We start from the raw sequence: 19475 nt of genomic DNA on the forward strand, positions 1-19475 counted from the left end.
TGCCTTGGTGCAAGCAGGAGTTTCACCGCCTTGTAATGGGCGCTGCCACCTTTCGCTCTCTGAGGTGCATGGCGTCTTCTCTTTTTATAGGCTGCAGAAACAAGGCTCGCAAAGTTTCTCCTTCGTGAAAGCTCTGTGCTACCAGCCGACACAATATAGACCACGCACAAACGGCGGCAGATATACGACATTTTCCGTTTTCGGGTAAATGGGACCGCGTAAATGGAGTTAAGAAAATAATTAGGACTCTTCGATTTCTGAACCAAGCTATAGGCGACCGCAGGAGCTGAGGCTAATGAGCATTATAGGAACGCCGATAGCAATAACAAAGATGTTTGCAATAGTCACGTGGTTGCAGGTAGCCACAGTCGGCGCAACTAGAGCGGTCCCTGTGCTAAAGTTTCGGCGGTGAGACATCCTAACTAGCCCCGTTGAGCTCTTGGCCGTCGCTGCAGCGCTTTGTCATGACGTATTCATGCTGCGTTGTGAAACGCATGTACAGCTGGATGCCGTACTGCGACTTAGAATATCCTAAATCGAAACTGAAACGCCTGAACGCGTGTCTAGCCTCACACGATGGGGATAGATAGCGAGGGTGCGTCCAGGAGTTGAGATATATGTGCGAACGAGTTATGACACCTTCGTACGATTGTGAGCGTCGGTGGGCGTTTCGGTCGTCTCACGGCGCGAACTCGTGCGAGCGAAGGAGTGCCAAAAGGATGAGAGTCGCTGATGCGCGTTCCACGCCTGCATCTTTAAGTTCTGACCCGTTCATGCCTCTGTGTGTGTCGTTGAGCATTTCAACATTTTCAACGTGCGGGCTGCCACGCTTGCGAAGGCGAACACGTGCTGCCTGAAGCCACATTAACCCGAGCCACTCACAAGGAAAGCCGCTGTGTGTACCTCACTGTCGCTTGTGCACGTGGAAAACCACTTGCGCATCACGAAGGCCGCCCGGTGCCCTCGAAACGGGGACGACAATGGTGGTGTCGGCGCTGACAAGGGTTCCTCCCTCTTAGCAATGGCGGTCGTATGCCCGAAAGGAAAGACCGTGACTGCGGGCTCCGTAAGGATCAGATCTTCGGAGGCAGCGGCACCGGCCGTAATGAACGGTCGGCAACAATACAGAACAATAATCAGCGACTCCAAGACGGCCATTAGGAACTTCACAAAAGGCTGGGTCTCCACCGAGGCGGCCAAAATCCTGAACCGCAGAGCAGAAGACTTCAAGAACGGCAAAATGACACCCGAATACCTCAAATGGATCCCGGCACATATGGGAGAAGTAACCACGAATGCCCCTCCCAACCTCAACGAGAAGGCCCACCGCGCCGCGCGAGAACTAACCCACCGCGGCTCGGACAGTGATGGCCAAACACCCCGCAACCCCCGGGGAAGGGGGCAGGACTGCGGCGGAGGTGATGGAGAAGACGAAGGAGGCGACGACGACGAAGAAGCGATAAAAGACGACAGGGACAGACTGGTCACGTACCACTACATGCTGACACACTACACGAAACAAAGAGAAGCATACCCACAACCCCACAAACAACTCGAGAGGTCTCAAGAAACAGATTGGAGAAGGTTGCAAACCGGAATGTTCCGAAACCCAGTACATATCAACAGAGTAAATTCAACACAATACCCAGACGCGAGCTGCAAGCTCTGCAAACATGAACACGCAGACACGGCACACACCTTATGGAAGTCCACAAAGGTCAGATCAATAAATATATGTAGAGGACAACATAGAACCGGACCTTCTCGAAGAGCGATGGCTAAGCGCTCTGACTAGCTCGGAACTACACGACCAATTATGGGCTATCTAGCGGGCCCGGGTAGCGGTGGAAAGGCTATGCCTCATCGCACATAATGCCCGGGTGGTCTGAGCCCGGGCTGGCAACATCGCAGGCCCTTTTCTCATCAAAGTTTTTTTCCGTCCGTCCGTCACGAAGGCTCCGCGTCGTTGGCTGGACCTTAATCCTTCTATAACAAGAACCTATCTCAAGAGAACCGCCGAGATAACACTCGAGTATTACTGCCAAGGTAGCACGAAGAAAAGTGAAAGTCATTACTTTGCAAGGTCATTACAAGGTCATTAACTTTCCATAAAGGGTGCACGCGAATCAGAAATGGTTGTCTATTCGGGCCTTGCCTGAACTGCCTGAAGTTCTTCAAATAATCTGTACGTATAAATCGTCCAAAAACTCCAACTGCCTCATTCCATGAGAAACATTGCACAAGGCAACATCTTGCAACATGCGTTCGTTATACTCTTGAAACCAAGCACTCCTATAGCTACGAGGAGCGTTTTCAACGGCAGCGAATATGCGAACACTTTTCGTATAGGGTGTTAATTCTTGCCTTACGGTCTAAATTATTTTATAACCTTTGATTTTTTTTTCCACACACGCTTGTTATAGGGTGTTCTGAGTAAAATGGGTGCTAAATGGGTATAATGAACGGTGGAAAAAAAAACGTAAATTTAAAATCATTAAGGGTGTCAAATTCTTTAGTGTTGTATTGCATTTATATTGTTTGGCACCCTTTAGCCCACGAACACGCGCATACATACCATAGAGACACAAACATGCGAAGCCTACGTAGAAAATGCGAAAAATCAAAACGAAGTACTGGACCTAACCAAAGAGGCATCCCCATATGCACACCTGCAGAATAATGGACATTGAAAACACTGAAATAAAAGCACTGCTACTCACACACACAACGTACACACACACGCACAGGTGTACTTACTTAATTCACTTATATCATAAGCGCTTCCAAGCTGAACAGCAGGTTATTAGGGACGCCGTAGTGAAAGGGTACGGATGGATTTTGACGACCTTGAGTTATTTAACGTGCGGCCAATGGACGGCACACGAGCGTGTTTTGCATTCAGCTCCCATAGGAATGCGGTCGCTGCGTGCCCTCGTGCTCACCTATTTATTTATTTATTTATTTATTTATTTATTTATCAGAACCATAAACGGCATAAATTAAGGGGTATTGCATGAGAAGTTGCGCAAGTTTTCTCATATGTCTATACTTTTGATGCAGTTCTTGAAGTTGGTAGGTTGGAAGCGTATCACGAGGTCGTGGGTCGTGCCAATCTTTCGTTCGGAAGGGTCGAAGGGGAACTGAGTTAGGTGCGATTGTTCCGGGAATGGACATTTTTTTGGAGTGGCTCGTGCGACAAATATTGCGGCACGGGCCAAAGTTTTGCGAACTAAGTAAAATGTGAAATAAGGGAGGTCTGCACTCTTTATGCTTATAAAGATTCACACACTCACACGGTTAACGACCAATTTAGTATCCCTTGCACCAGTGTGAAATTAAAGGTCCCTCGCTGTGGCAAAATACCGAGTTAATTCAAGAGCTTTTGACAAATTTGAACTACAGATGGTGCCAGAATGCGATGCACCAGCGTTGCATGGGGTAAGCATTTGGCAGATGACTATGCGAGGCATTTACTACGACGCAGGTGACCTGGAAAGCGATTACTAACGAAGCGATGAGCTTCGTTAGTAATCCCCAATATTCAAAGCTGTCGATATCGCTGTGAAATATTTCGGTGTAGTTACTACTAGTAAAGGGCGACAAATGACTAAATAGTACGAAGCAAGACGAACGGCAAAATAAATACTAAGCGGATGAGAATTGGGCATAATTTAGGAATAACGAAAGGTCTGTAGTATAGTACCCTACAGGAAAATATAGCCGGCCTACGGTCGAGAAGCTAGGTATCGGCCTTCAGACGATCACAAAAGTGCAAGAATGACTACAAAACGACAGGCCCCTGCGTCAAACTTTGCTCTTCGTGTCAACATTCAGCTCCAACTGAAACAAGGCTGCTCCCTTTGCGATGCAGCATCATTGCGTCGCTTGTGGCTGGGTGCGGCGTTCACAGAGTCCTATTCTCTCCTCATTGAGATGAGTGACGCACCTTCGTGCGGAATCTCCGGGTGTGAGGGGCATACGGAACGCATCCTCTGCAACTGCAACTGTCAAAAAGGGAAACGTGCACTACTGCAGTTTCTGCAGTCTACAAACCTTAGTGAGAGACTGTACAGAGTTTCGATGTGCACCTCCAGACGAAGCGGCGCTCTTATAGTGTTCTCCCTCCCTTCTCACATTCGTTCCATCCCCTAAGCGATTTACCCTGCGCAGGACAGCAAACCGGACGTGCGTGTGGTTGACTTCGCTGCCTCCTATTCACTTCTCCATCTTCAGTTTAGGCAAGCTGTTATTTTGACGAGCTCCCATCGACGCCTCAGTGAACGCGACCGAAACAGGAGCCGTTTGTGACTCTTCTTTAAGAGCGCCAAGGAATCGAGGGAAGTTTGCGGGATCTTTCCTCAAATAAGCGTTCCAAACAGAGCGGTAAGCATTACATGGCGAGTCTACCACCAATAGACAAAATCGACCCGTAACTCACAAATTTACAGCTACGTTGTACACGTTTGAGAAATGGCACGTGTACCAGGGTTTTTTATAATGAGATCGAGCAATTCGTGAACGACTATGACAATGTACTCGAGCAAGAAGGAATAAATATGGTTAACAAATTGAAATAAAACCTAAAAAGATAAAAACGTGATAAGCGAGATAATGAAATAAAGCTGAAACAGAACGCTGCATTGCAGAAACATTCCATATCTTTGCTTGCTTGTAAAAGTGAAGAATACAAGGTTTTCTTGCGAGAGTAAGAGAGAAGTTTATTTAAGAAATGGCAGAGCGGTCACCCTGAGGTTGATTCTCCTAGCTTGCTACTCCGTGTCGGAATAAAAAAAAAGAATGAGAGAGAAAGCAACTTTTTGTACCATACCAGCCACTCTGCTGTAGGTAGGTATACGTTTCATTCGTTCTGCTTGCTGCGCTACATATACTGCTTGTACGAAGGACAAGAAAGAGAAAGACACACATGTTCCAAAACTTTCAACTGTTTATTATTCGCTAGCGCACGTCAAATATATGCACGAAAGGTGACTGTAAATAAAAAGAAAACGAGATGAAAGACGAAAAAGAAGCCAATCTACGCACATCTGATTTAACAATGACAAGTATGGCTTGATCTAACATCCGTCTATGAATATAAAAGCTGCTTCTCCTGCAGCCCCACAGAAGCTGTGCTAACGTGGTCTCCCGAGTCATTTTTGAGCATGTGATATGCTTCCAAAATTTCACGTGCATTTTTAGATCTGCATCTAGCCAACACCTTGGTTTCTTTGAAGACAGGCTCGCAGCCGCATCGTGCGCAATGCGTTGCCAAACGTCCTGATGACTGTACGATTTTTGTCGCATACTTGTGTTCTCTTAACCTAATATTAACACATCTGCCTGTGTGACCTATGTATGATTTTCCGCTCGTGAAAGGTATTTTGTACACAAGGTTGTCGACACAATCCAAAAACCTGTTTTCTTTTACGTGCTTTATTTCGCATCTGTTTTTGTCAGACTTTGTTTCGTCATTTACTTTTTTACATAAGCCTTTCTTCTTTAAAGAAGCTGAAAGAACCACTTTGGCGCCCTGCCTTTCGCCAATTTTTTTAAGGCCGTGTGAAATTTTATGCGTATAAGGTATGTCAGTTACCTCCTCATCCTCGCCGCCCTTTGTAGCTACTTTCTTTTTGTTATTTGGGCCTCTCAAAACTTTTTCGGCGATAGACGTTATAAGGGTTACAGGATAACCACTGTCCTTAAGAGGAAGCTTTAGCTCGGGCCCAACTCCGACGCGGCCTATTCAAATACATGTAAAAACGCAAAAACGTTTTTCTGAGATAACCCCTGGACCGATTTTAATGAAATTTGTTGCATTTGAGAGAGAAAGTTAAATTCTAGTGACTGTTGGAAGCGGAATTTTGATTTAGGGCTTGAATTTTGTTAAAAGGATTTTCAAAAATTCCGACGTTTGAAAAAAATAGAAGCACGAAGTTTACAAGCAAATAGCTCTGCAACAAGAACAGATATCGCAATTCTGTAAACGGCATCCATTAGACCATTCAAAGCGGACAAATTTGATATGTCAGTTTACATGTTACGTGAATTTGTTACGTTGTTTACGAAGGTTCTGCAAAAGTTGTAGTTACACAATACTCCATTTTTTGAGGTACATGTGTAACATATCAATTTTGTCCGCTTTAGATGTGCTATCAGGTACGATTCACGGAATTGCGATATCATTTTTTCTTGCTGAGTTACGGAGTTGTAAACTTGATAGTTTCGTTTTCTGAAAATTTGCGATTTTTGCCAAATTTTTATAAAAATTGGACCACCTAAATCGAAAATTCGAAACCAACAGTGACTAGATTTTAAGCTTTTCTTTTAAATGCAGCAAACCCCGTCAAATTTGGTGCAGTGGTTGCCGAGAAAAACGAATTCTCCTTTTACATGTATTTAGATGGGAGCACCCGAGCTAAAGCTTCCTCTTAAGCTTCGCGACCTGCCATTGCATACTATCGTTGATGCTGTGTACACATGATTTTTTGATGGCTAGGTTAATGCTCGAGTTCAAAATTGCTCTTTTTATTAACTCAGGATGCCTTGAATCCTAAGGGAGCAAACCTTTTTCGCTACTCGTTTTGTACTCCCAACATGCGTGAGTTGCACTGAATGTCAATGTTAAGTCTAAGAATTGGAGGATATCATTATCTCGCATTTCCACCGTAAACTCCAGCCATTGGTGTGGTCTTTGAACATTTCCACACTTGCAGTTTCAGTAATTTCTGCGAACTGGTCATATGGAAAACAAAGAAGAAAATCATCAGCGTAACGGAAACATCCGACTGCTCCAAGGCTATGTAGGTCCCCCTTAGCTAGAAATATGTCGCACAGAAATGGAGCTAAACATGACCCAATACAGATTCCTCCTTTCTCTTAAAACTTGTCCCTGAAACATGACGAACAATGATTCAAGGTATAACCTTAATAGTTTCAAAAAGGCATCAACACTCGTTCCACTATGATTTTGGAACTTTACTGCCCCGTAGGTATCGATGCATTCTTCAACAGCTTGCAGGGCTGCTTCTTGTGGAACATTGTAAAAAAGTTCTTTTGCATCTGTGGAACGGCACTTGACTGGTTGTGCTCTGCTGATAAAGTCGACAACTTCTTCCGAGTTGCGTATGTGAAATGGGTCATCTAGCTAAAGCATGGAAAGTTGCTGCTGCAGAAACGTTGTCAAAACAGGCTGGCAATTAAGTCTCCCTATCTTCAAGGATCGCACGGGAAGGGTTTCCTGCCTTATGGGTCTTTACGGAGAAGAATGCATTTAGTGTTAGCTTTGTAGTAGCTTTAATTTCTTTGGCTAATTTTCCCAACCCTGCTTCTTCACATAGCCGCACTGCCTTTTTCTTCGTTGCTACAAGTCGTTCTTGGTCAGGGGGGTGTGCTTCATGAAAATCTTTATTCATTGTTTCTTCAGCTTTGCTTTTGTAATCTGCATCATCTAGGATGACAAATGTGCCAGTTTTGTCAGAAGTTAGCAGTCTTAAGTCCTATTCTTTTAGAAATTTAACAGCTGGTGCAATGTCATCTCTTCTTTTCTTGCACATGCCGTTCTTTACACACGTAATGCCTGCAGAAATGCAGGCTTCCTTCTCATTACCTGGCACCCCGTTCGCAAAGTTATATACCATTTCCACCAAATCTTCAGGCTTTGGCTGTGGCTCGACTGAAAACTTAGGTCCCTTTTCTAAAACTGCGCGCACAAATCCCGGAACATTCACATTGGCGAAATTCACTGAATTCTGGTTGTTCACTTTTTTCTCTTCTATCCTTGGTAAAGTTTTAAATAGCATGTTCCAGGTGGCCCTCGCTCCTGGCTTCCGCCAAAGCAGCAAAGTGCCTTAACATGTACTGTGCGGCGTTTTCCGGCAGCGTCGATGCACATACTGTCCATGGATATATGAAGCCTGAAAATTTTAACCTGCCTCCAAGCGTCAGTATACGCAAGAGCTTGCACAGGCGCCTTGAAGTTGATTGCGACGGCGCCAAGGAACCAAACATGAGGGTGATGATCCTCGAAGTCAAGCCATGTGTCAGAGCGTAGGTTAACATCCTCGTCCTGCATCTTGCTTCCGCGATGAGATTGATGAAGAAAAGAATACGATAGGTAGGTTTCACACAGTTTCGGTCCTTTCTTAAGGAAATAATTGCGCACCTCGGTCCCCCAGCGCAATAAAGCATACATGCTTCTTTCGCGCCAACGCCAACTAGCGGCTTGGCAGGACTGACACGTGCATAAGAACATCGCAAAGCAAATATTTCCCTGAAAAAGTGAACGTACGTGCGCGCGTGAATTCACGAACCGCGCCCGAGCTAAAGGTCCGGCTCTCCCACCGAACTGCACCTTCAGAGATCCTCTTACCACCTATCACGAAATTACGCAGGAGGAAATTCTCTCACACCAGCCCGAAACTCAACAGGGCTCAGGCCGTTACTTTCAGGCTCTTACAGTCGAAATCCTACCTCACCCCCAGAGCGCTTAGTTGTATAGACCCCAACTGCCCGCAGTCGTGCTCTAAATGCGGTCACGCAGGCTGCTCCTTCGGCCACATGCTCTGGCTGGGCCCGTACAACGCGAGCTCCGACCTTCAATGCAAGTCCAAGTCCAATACAAGAATTAAACATTAAGAAAACAAAGTACACAATTTTTAAACCTCGTAGCCATTGTATTCTCCGCAATACGCAGCTCACATTCCAAGGAGCTTTGATAGAGCGCGTCCAGACTCAAAAATTTCTAGGCGTTAATTATCTTTCATGAAACATCGAGTTGGTCCAATCACATAGGTAATCTTCGCACCCACATATCGCGATCCATTGGCATAATTGGCAAAATCAGATGTTTACTACCCCTCTGTGTGACAAAGCAGCTTTACTACACTTTAGTTTACTCGCGCATACATTACTGCCTATTAATTTGGGGCACAACAAAAACAAATAAAGATAGTATTCACAGGCTGCAAAAAAGAATCTTGCGTATAATCGAAAATGTCCCGCGCCGAACGCCTTCTGCTACACTTTTCCATAAACAGAACATATTAAAATTCGAAAATATATTTTATAAAAAACTAGCGACAGTCATCTACAATCAAATTAAATAGGACGCAGATATATTTCAGGATACCTTCCACCAGAAAACACACAGGTATAATCTTAGGAAAACCACCTATTACAGTGAAAGGATTCGAACCAACTACGGCAAGCAAAAACTAACGCACCTTATTCCTTCATTTTTAAACTCTAACATGACGGCCATGAGCATAGTGAATGAAAGCCGATCAGTAGCAATTTAAAAAAAAAAGAGATACATGCTTATCTAATGGCGCTTCAAACATGACATTTTTTTTCTCTTTCTCTTCCGTGTAAGACTTGCTTATATTGGATACTTTCTTCCAGAACTGTATTGTGCTCAAAATTCAGCCATGAAACTTTCTTGTCGATAAGCTGTTGATATCATTTATGTTCCAGTTCACTTATTAAAACCACGGCCTAGTTCTTTTATTTCTCCTCTGCATTTATGTATTACATGATGTATTAGTGTTACATTATGTGTCATTATGTAGTATTATATTTATGTATTATGTATTATAGGCTGAGTGTACTGCAACAATTTTGTTGTTCTTTTCTTTTTTTTTCCTTTTTTACTACAATGATGTATTACAGAGTACACGCTAAGTGTTGTGCAATATCGTGGTCTGGGCGGGGACTGACGCATTGTCAGGCATTCAGTTGCCTTTTCGCCACCCCTTCCCGCTGTACCACTGGATATGTATGCTGAACTGATGATGAAATAAACCATTCACTGATTAATTCAAGTGGGACGCCTTGCTGAAGAGCTCGGAATTCATCCCATAAAGTTATTGTCACCGTCACGTGCGCGCGCACGCACGCACGCACACACGCACACGCACACAATTTCTAGCCTTACATACACGAACATGTTCATCCATCCGGCGACTGTATGCAGAACCCCAAACGAAGCTGGATAGGCAGTTACCTGCAAAATGCTGTGCATAACACCAATTCACGATTTCGGAAAGTTACGGCAAGAAAACACCAGACCTTAAGAAAGGGACGACACGAAGCGGTACTGACAACTGATGATTTAATGAAACGAACGCCAAGCTTATATAGATCATACACACGTGTGCACCTGAAAAGCAACGTAAAAACCCTATAAAAGCAAAAAGCGACCTTAATTTTTATTGCGGTAACTTCCCAAAATCATGAATAACCAACTGGCGTACGCCCACACTCTGCTATGTAACACCAACTGGCCGAATGCGTAGAAACTGAGTCATCTTTTTAAGAGAAGAAAACCTAAGGTGCGCTACTAGCACCTACTGCGATGCTCTACCCACAAGCTCAACTTGCATTTGGTCACCGTGGTCGCTGCTGCTGTACGTCTTATCGAATAAATCGCACACAGAAATAATAAAAGTTTCCGATGGCGCGATCGAACCTCGGTGTCTAATCACAACACCCCGATGCTCTAAGCACAATCGCACGCATGTAGACTATACAATGTGCGTTGTTGGGCGAGCCGGTAGATATGTTTAACGGGTAGGAACGAGCACAACTTTCAATCGATTAAGCATGATTAATCGATTAATCAATAGATTAAGCATGATTCCCTCTATCTTCAGTGTTCTCGCACGTGCGCAGTCACATATTTAGTGTCCCTCCTTTTTTTCGTTCCCCTCTCCTCATGGCTATATAATCAGCCAGCTGTCATTTCAATAAACAGTTGCAAGTAGCGCCTTGTCCTGTCTGTATTTCTTCTTGTGTGCCGTCACTTTTGGCGCTTAATCTATTGAAAGCTATGCACCAACTAGCCCCACAACGTGTTTTACTGCAACGAGCACAAAATTGGCAGGGATAGGACGCAGAACATGTGCTCACTCAGAACTGAGGCCTATTGAAACCAGACCTTCAAAGAAAAGAACAATGACGCAGAAGCGACGAAAGACGATTGTCAAGGCAACGATAGCTTCACTTGTGTTACTTGCTTCATGTATCCCGTGACGTTCGTGAATCGAATTGGATTCTGGGGTTTTATGTGTCAAAACCGCGATTTCATCATGAGGCAGCCCGCAGTGCACGGATAACTCCCGATTAATTTTGACCACCAGGGGATCTCTAACGCGCCCCCAATGCACGAGACACGGGCGTTCTTGCATTTTGCCCCCATAATAACATTCGTGAACCACGAAACCTTCTGGGAACATCAGCAAGAAACACGACGCGGCAATCTCTCTGCCAACCACAATGCCGAATGATGAATGCCACCACACCGTACCCACTTGGCGCACTTCGGAATGACGTTGGCCGATCTCGCACAAAACTAAGCGCGGAGGTAGATAGAAAATTTAATGAGAAAGGTGGAGATGTCGGCCTGAGTAGTATGGCTCTAGCGAGCCAATTGACGCTGAGGAAAAAGTTTGCCGGAACGACAGATAGGGTAGGAAGATGCAAGGTCGTACGAATAAGGCGATGATGAGAGCTGATGCCCAGCTCTATACTGTCTCTGTGCGACACGCACGTGGACGCTGCACGGCACATCGACGTTGGCGGAGAACGCTACTGGAGCGTAGTCAGGGGACCGTGTATATGGCATGCATGATTTCAGCAGCTGTTTTCGCCGCAGGCGCACTTGAGCGAGGCAGAAGCTGTCGCCGGGCGTCAACTATTTGCCGCAGCATCGCCGTGATGACCGAGTGCATCGGGGTCGTCTCGAAAGGCTCTTGCTGTTCTAGTTAACATACGGGAACCCGCGATGGTAAGCATGGCCGCGCATTCATAGTTTTAGGTGATTGGCGCCTGCGTCACGTCGCGTGGCACGCGCTAGAGAGCGCACGCGTGATTTTGAACTTCTGTTTGCGTTTCGGCGGACCTCGTGAATGGCGTTAACTTTGTGACCTGTGCAGAGGGGCAGAAACATAAGCATTGCATGATTTGCGATGCTTATGCAGTAAGGACAGTTGTACGCGTAGTATTTAGTTTTATAGCAGTCAATTAACCCCTTGACGAAGGCTCCCCTTCACACAGATTCTAACATGTGCACTGAATCTGCAGGCATCTTTGTTCTTGCTTTCTTTATAAGTCTGAACAGAAGCTTTGAAAATCGCGTTTCGCAGACGGCACTTTTCTGCTCTTTGAATTTGACTATGTGCTCGACTTGAATTTGACTACTCATCCCGTAGTAGTGACCGTAAAGAAAGCAGCAAAACTGGGAATGACGAAACTAGCGTTTTATTGGGCGAACCTGTGTCGTAAAAAAGAGGCTACACTCAAATAACGTCGAGAGCGGCGAACACAGTCGGTGATCGACGAACATCTTATCTGCCGGTCAAGCGCGTCGGCTTTTATACACGAGTCATCGAAGGTTCCAGAGTAATCGATGGCGCCCGCGTCCTTCCCGAAAGTTCTGCACCATTCGCGTCGCACCTGCAATCAGATTACACAAGGTTCGGTGACAACATAACCATCGATAACATTCGAGAAACTTCCGATACGTGCGGGCACGTCCCCCGCTGAGTGATAACATTCGTTAGACGGTGGAAAGCACTCACCCGTAAAAGATAAACAAGCCCACGTGTCATTATTGACTTATTAGGATTTAAATGATCAATTTATGTCGCCTATTAAATTTTGCAAATTAGAGGCGGTCATTTCGCAAGGCATATCCACTTCGAAGGACTTACGAGGCTGGCACCAGTTTTGACACATGCGTTCGCTATAGTTGTGCGCCAAAATATACTGCTGCTGTTCCGAACAAGCCCGACCAGTGCGACGTCGCACTGAAAGAGTACGGGGCCAGCACCAAACAGAGGCGACAATGAAGAATGCGGCGACGCCAGTGATTCTTTCGTTCCTTTCTCCGTCATGCCGAGTCTGGCATTCTCTTTGCATTCTTCGACAGCCACGCACTGCTTCTCCTTCCGAAGTCGTCGCTCACGTGGTTGCCGCTCATTGCTGGTCGCATGCACTGCACGTCTCAACCGGTCGAGGTCGAAGCCATGCGTCTCTGCGGTGCGTCCTCGATCCGTCTTTTTTCGCCGTAATAAGGCAAAACAATGACGGGATTGGGGGGGGGGGGGGGGGGGGGGGGGCTCTTCGGAGCCCCCGTCACTTCTTTCCAAGTTTTCCAATCAGTTGGAAGAATGCGGAACGCGCCTCGCGGCGTCGGCGGGTGGCAGACACGCGACACCATGTACAAGAACGCGCAGCCGCTCGAAAAGCGAATAGATGCAGACGGTGCGCGACACAAGAAGCAGCGTATCAAAAAACAATGGCTAGCTGGCATTCTCAATTCCAGCAGAAGTTCAAAAAAGTAATTAACGACTCGCCGCGACAGAGTCGAAGGGAAGCGAAGCGGGGCTGCGCAAGGATGCGGCCGGACGAAAAGAAACAAAGAAAAAAAAAGAGGGACAGAGGTGTAACATAGAAGCAAGCGACAGGACAAGAAACGGAAGAAAGGAACTCAACGAACAAAACACCAATAAAAAAAAAGAGAAAACATCGTAGTCGTTCCGTTGCCTGCGCACACGACGCCCGACGGCCGATGCGAGCAGGCGACGCGCTTCCTCGTTCGAGCAGACGACGCGAGCGAAATAGCAGACGACATGAGCGGCGACAACCACGTTTCAAGGCCTATTAATATATGTATGTAAAAAGCAGTAGGCCCGCTGGTGGGGGGTCTCTTGTAATCAGTCTTGAATTATCCTTGTCTCTCCCATACGCTGCTCACTCCGCTGTCGTTTTTGTGTTTTCCATTATTTTTATTGCTTCATGTTTGTTACTTGCCGTTCCGATCGCAAGGTTCGCGACAGAATTGCCTCTACACGGCTGTAAACAACGAGCCTTTCTGTGTCTTCACACATATATATATATATATATATATATATTTTTGTGTGTGTATGTCTCGGGCACCCCTTGGGGCGTTTGTCTTTGAAGATGAGTGCCGTCTCAGTCCTTGCTGGTTGAAGTTGGGGCCTTTATATACAGTCACAGAAGTACCCACGCTCACACACAAATATACAACTGCGAGCAAGCCCTGCTGTCCTTTTTTTTTTTTATTCTTTCCTTCCACTGCGCAACCCACATGCACAGTCTTCCTATTTTCCACTTCTCGAAAAAAAAAAAAACTGCCATCGCGACTCGCACTGTCATGGTGGTCGCTGCGTAACTGCCGCGCTGTCATCGCCGCTGTTGTCGCTGCACTCCAGCCCGCACATGCGTGTTTGCTTCGCCATGCTTACATCTTTCCGTTCATGTTCTTTTTTTCCTACTCCCATACATAGGGCCTAAGAGGGAGAAAGAAAGGAGACGAGGCAAAACTCGAAACTCGACCAGCTCTCCGGCGAAGCGCAGACAGCGGAGAAAGCGCATCGAGCCGTGCATAATGCATGGGACGTGCGTATGAGAACAGTGTACGCGTACATACATAAAGACAAGAGTTAGCCTCCACTCTATATAGACCAGCACTTGTTCGCTGAGAAGAGAGCCCCGACGTCGTCTGCTGCTCTAATATTGATGGCGCTCTCAGCTCAGTTCGCCTTTCGCGCCAGCAGCATCGAGCTCGCCTGCAGCCAATTCCGGGAGTCGAGACGGGGGGGGGGGGGGGGGGGGAGAAGGGGAGGGGGTCGTATACAGTGCGGGAGGAGGTGATCGCAGTCCATTGCAAGAGTGTTGGTTCTTTTTTTCTTTCCTTCCTCTCTTCTTTTCTTTCCTTCCTGTCTTTTTTTTACTTTCCGCACATTCCGAAGTAAAGAAACATTCAGAAGCCAGCAGCCCTCAGCGCCCGGTCGCAGCAGAGGAGAACAAGCTCTCGTAACTCGGCATGCTCACTTGCCGCTGTGGAAATGAACAGCTCTTCGTCTTTCCCCCTTACGTGTAGTACGCGTCGGACCACAAACGAACTGGCCTCGGCCGCTGTCGTCGTCGAGTGCGCGCGTGCTGTCGTAGTGCCGACCGAGTGCAGAACGAGTGGGAGTGGGGGGTGCGAGAGGAGGTTTAGAAGATCCCAGCCAACGACGCCGTCAGCAGCGCCCGGGCCAGCGAGAGACGAGGGACCGCCGTGGAGGCGCCAGTAATTGAGTCGCGTTGCTCTCAGCGCTGCAAAAACAAAAAAAAAAAGCAATAAGAGAACATCAGCGGATGGCATCAGCAGAAAGGCGGAGCGCAAGCGACTTGAATAAAAAAATAAGATATCTACAAAGAAGAACGGAAGAAAACGAAGCAACATCAAACGGAGCGAGGGCCATCTGCAAGCGAGCATGTTGGACACGGCCAAGAGACAAAAACCGCTCCGTCGTTGATGCGCGCGGCCTTCCTCATGCATTTTCTATACCGGCGAGCGAATGCATGCGCAGCGCTGCTGTGAGATTTGGGAGCTTTCTTTTATTAAATTTTTTGTTAGCGCTCTAGTTACCCTCCAGGAGCTCCTCCGAACGACCACAGTTAAGGAGAACTAGCCGCGCGCACGCACACTCTGAATTACTGCAGGCCGCCATGTCGGCTGGGAAGGAGATGTCTTTAGAGGACAGGCCGATTCCGAAACTTTCTCAATATATATGCGCATCGGTGCTAGCGTATATAGGCGGCGTGCTGGAGCACTGAGTTGTTCCAGTGGGAATTGAAGTCGGGCACACTTGTTTTAAGGCTTGCATCGAGTGCTTGCAGGCTCCGTTGATGGAAACGGATCTTGACGGAAAGCTCTTGACTGGAACTCGTAGGTCGGCAGAACAGGTGGATAATCAACATCTCTTCGGGCTATATACTCACTCACACTCATCCGCACTCTATCCTAACCAAGCCCACACATTCGCCCATCATTCACGCACGTTCGTATACACTGGCTTTCATTCACAATTACCCACTCACGCTCATACCCGCGTTCAATCACCACTACGGTTCATACTCGTATTCGCCCAAACTTGCCGTCACCACCTCCCGTTTAGGCTCACCTCAAGGAAGAGCCGTCATACAAATCGCGAATTTCCAACACTTTTTTTATTCCTAGAAACAGCTACTTATACATTTCAGCGACTACACGTGACGTGTATGCTTGCAGCACCCTTCTAAGAAATTCGACTCCTTTATCACTCACAATCTTTGAAGGAGTGCTCCTACACTCTGACCCAAGTCGTAACATGTTATCAGCTTCAATAATTTCGCAGGTCGGCCTGCCTCGGTCCTTACATCATCATCAGCCTGGTTGCGCCCACTGCAGGGCAAAGGCCTCTCCCATACTTCTCCAACTACCCCGGTCATGTAATAATTGTGGCCATGTTGTCCCTGCAAACTTCTTATCTCATCCGCCCACCTAACTTTCTGCCGCCCCCTGCTACGCTTCCCTTACCTTGGAATTCACTCCGTAACCCTTAATGACCATCGGTTATCTTCCCTCCTCATTACATGTCCTGCCCATATCCATTTCTTTTTACAACAATAGTACTTACAACTACTTACAACAGTATACGCATTCATGGACTACTTACAACCACGATTTTCGGAATGACGCGCGAGGCAGCCATCAAGCGCGTTTTTTAACGATATTTGCGTGGTCTCCGAAACGGTCATAGATGCAGCGACCCGTCTGACCTGTTACAGTACTGCTTCCGCCACGTCAGGCACGCCTTACACACGATATCGCAGGTACAGCCAACGTTGCGCAATATTTTGGCGTAAATACGGCTCCTCATACGGCAAAGCTCACCACGCTTTTAAGGTGCAGAAAGACATCAGCTTTATATCGCTCAGCTATTTTCCTCTATATGTGGGAAATGTTGTGTATATAAGGAATAACTGCCACATTTTTCTTCTTTTTGTTTGAGTGGATCTTCGTCGAACTTTCTGAGAAACGTATTCTACTAAACACTGACTCTGCAACTGCTTTTGTAACATACATCGAATATCCAGCATCAGACAACCTCTTCGACTGGTTTTCTAGACTAATGGCTATCTCGTGTGCACAAGAGTTCCGAAGAGCACTGCGGAAGCAATGGTTTGCTATTCCTCTCTTAACAAGCTTAGAATGCGCAGTACAGAGTGAAAGCGGAAGATAGATTTGTTGCCATGTGGCTGGTAGCGTAAGTCTTATGAAGGTCGAAGATGAGAGCAATATTTAAAAAGCCCATTGCATTACCTACGGGTAATTCATGGGTTATCAAAAAATAGCGACAGACTCTCTGAAGAAAGCCAGGATACCGAGAGCACGTGCTTGCATCTCGTCGGAGTCGTTGTTTGTTGCCACTAGGTAATCGTTGACGTATCTTAGGGCCTTTAAAACGTCCAAGTTGACCAAACGAACGGAGACTGTTTTCCTCCATCTTTGCCATACTGAAGCAGAAGCCCGTCCGGTTTCTGCATATAATAAAGTTTTCTACACTACTACTACTTCGCTAAGAAGTATGTTCCTTAAGATTAGGGCAATCCGTGAACCAATGCAAGTTCTATCCTTTCGGATGTGGTTATTGATGTGACGACCTGGAGGTTCTGCGCCACCCACGTTGTTACAATCTCAGCTGCTGCCCTGAGGCCGCCGTTTGCCAATTGCATGTTCTCTACTGGAACAGTAGTTGTAAAAATATCCGATCCTCGCCCGGTGACAGGGGCGGCCAATGCTGCCTGATCCGGCGAGACGAACTTCCAACGAGACAGAATGTTCAACCGAGACGGTTTGTCCAACGAGGTCCAATACCCAACGAGACCGAATGTCCAACGAGCCTGATCAATGTCGACGAGTCTGAATCTCCACTTTTGGACATTCCTCCTCGTTGAACACTCAGACTCCCTGGACATCAAGACCGCAGTACTCACCATCGACAATCCCACCTCCTGCACCTTTGGGAAGCCCGACACACTCTCACCAAAAGACGGCGCCGACAGAAGTACAACAAACGCCTGAAACTCCGCATCGAAGCTCTCACCACAACCGCTGAGAAATACGCCGATCAACTCTCCAGACAGAGCAGGAGTCAGATGTGCTCTGTTCTGCAGGGTACTCTGGGCAGAGCCAAAGATATGGCACATTCCCCGGCACCTTGTAGATGCCACCCAAAACAGACTAGAGGGCCAGCACACCATGAAGTGAATTTTTCGCAACTGTCCTAGGACCAATGTCTAACTCCTTCGTGATCTTAACGACAAGTACATCAGTGACCCAGGCACAACCGTCGAAACCCCTCCCGAATATACGGGCTCTCCAGATGAAACACTAGAACAGCCAATCACTTAATCCGAACTTATGCAAGGTGTCAACAAACTTACTCGCAACACATCTGGCCGCAATCGAATCCCAAACAAAATTCTCCGGAACCTAGACGACGGCTTCCTGTAAGCCATACTCGACCTTCTTAACAAACATTGGGAGACGGGTAGCTTACCAGTAGAATGGAAGCACGTCGAAATCACGTTAACTCCCTTACCGGGTAAAACACTGTCTCAGCAACTTACGCCCCATATCAATAACACCCTGTCTGGGAAACTTCTTTCAGCACATTGTGCACGAAAGACTTCAACGTCACATAGATGACTAGCATCTCTTCCAACGCACAGTGTTCGGTTCCCAACCCAGTCTTTCCATCGAAAATATTCGAAGATTTCAACTGAAAAAAGAAGTCCTCGACTACGTCACACCCGATGGCCCATGATCCATTTCTGCCTTAGATCTCAAGGGACGTTTTGACAACGTGGCACACCATACCATTCGAGAGAACACACATATAACTATATCAGGGACTTCCTTACCAACCGTGCAGCAACCATCACCATCGACAGCTTGCGGACGCCACCTGTCCTCGTACCCAAGGGAACACTACAAGGTGCAGTGCTCTTCAACGTCGCCACGATTGGACTACCCCCCCCCCCCCCCCCAAGTAAATGCCATCGCAGGCATTAAACACGATCCATATGCGGATGGCATTGCTATACTGACAACGTGTGGCGTCGTGGGTACACAACAAAATACCTTACAGCATGCACTCAACAGTGCACAGAACAACGCCACAGGCGGTGGACTGCGGTGCGCTCCAGTATAATCGTAACTCCATATTTTAACCCGCAAACCGCGAGGACAAGCGAGTCCGATACCGACCGATATTAAACCCCACGTATACGCACCAACCCATTCTCCCGCATGAGCAAACTCCGTATCCCCGGCCTGCACATGCAGACCGATTGTGGAGCGGGCCATGCTCTCCAAAACCTACAACACTCCACCATGCAGGTAATTCGCATAGTCCGTCGCATCACGAACAGGAAGTGCATTCTCGAGGAGTACGACATCCGGCAACTCACACAAGCACACATCATCAGTCGCCTAGTATATTCAATCCCCTATCTTCCACTGAGGACAGTAGATCTCAGCGCCTTCGACATACTCTTGCGAACAACCTACAATCATTACGTTTTGGGCGAGTTGGTTGTACATGTTTCTACGGAGACTTTTGCGTGCACCAAGACAGGAC

The sequence above is a fragment of the Dermacentor andersoni genome, chromosome 3, assembly GCF_023375885.2.
Source record: "Dermacentor andersoni chromosome 3, qqDerAnde1_hic_scaffold, whole genome shotgun sequence".
In the NCBI taxonomy this organism is placed as follows: domain Eukaryota; kingdom Metazoa; phylum Arthropoda; class Arachnida; order Ixodida; family Ixodidae; genus Dermacentor; species Dermacentor andersoni.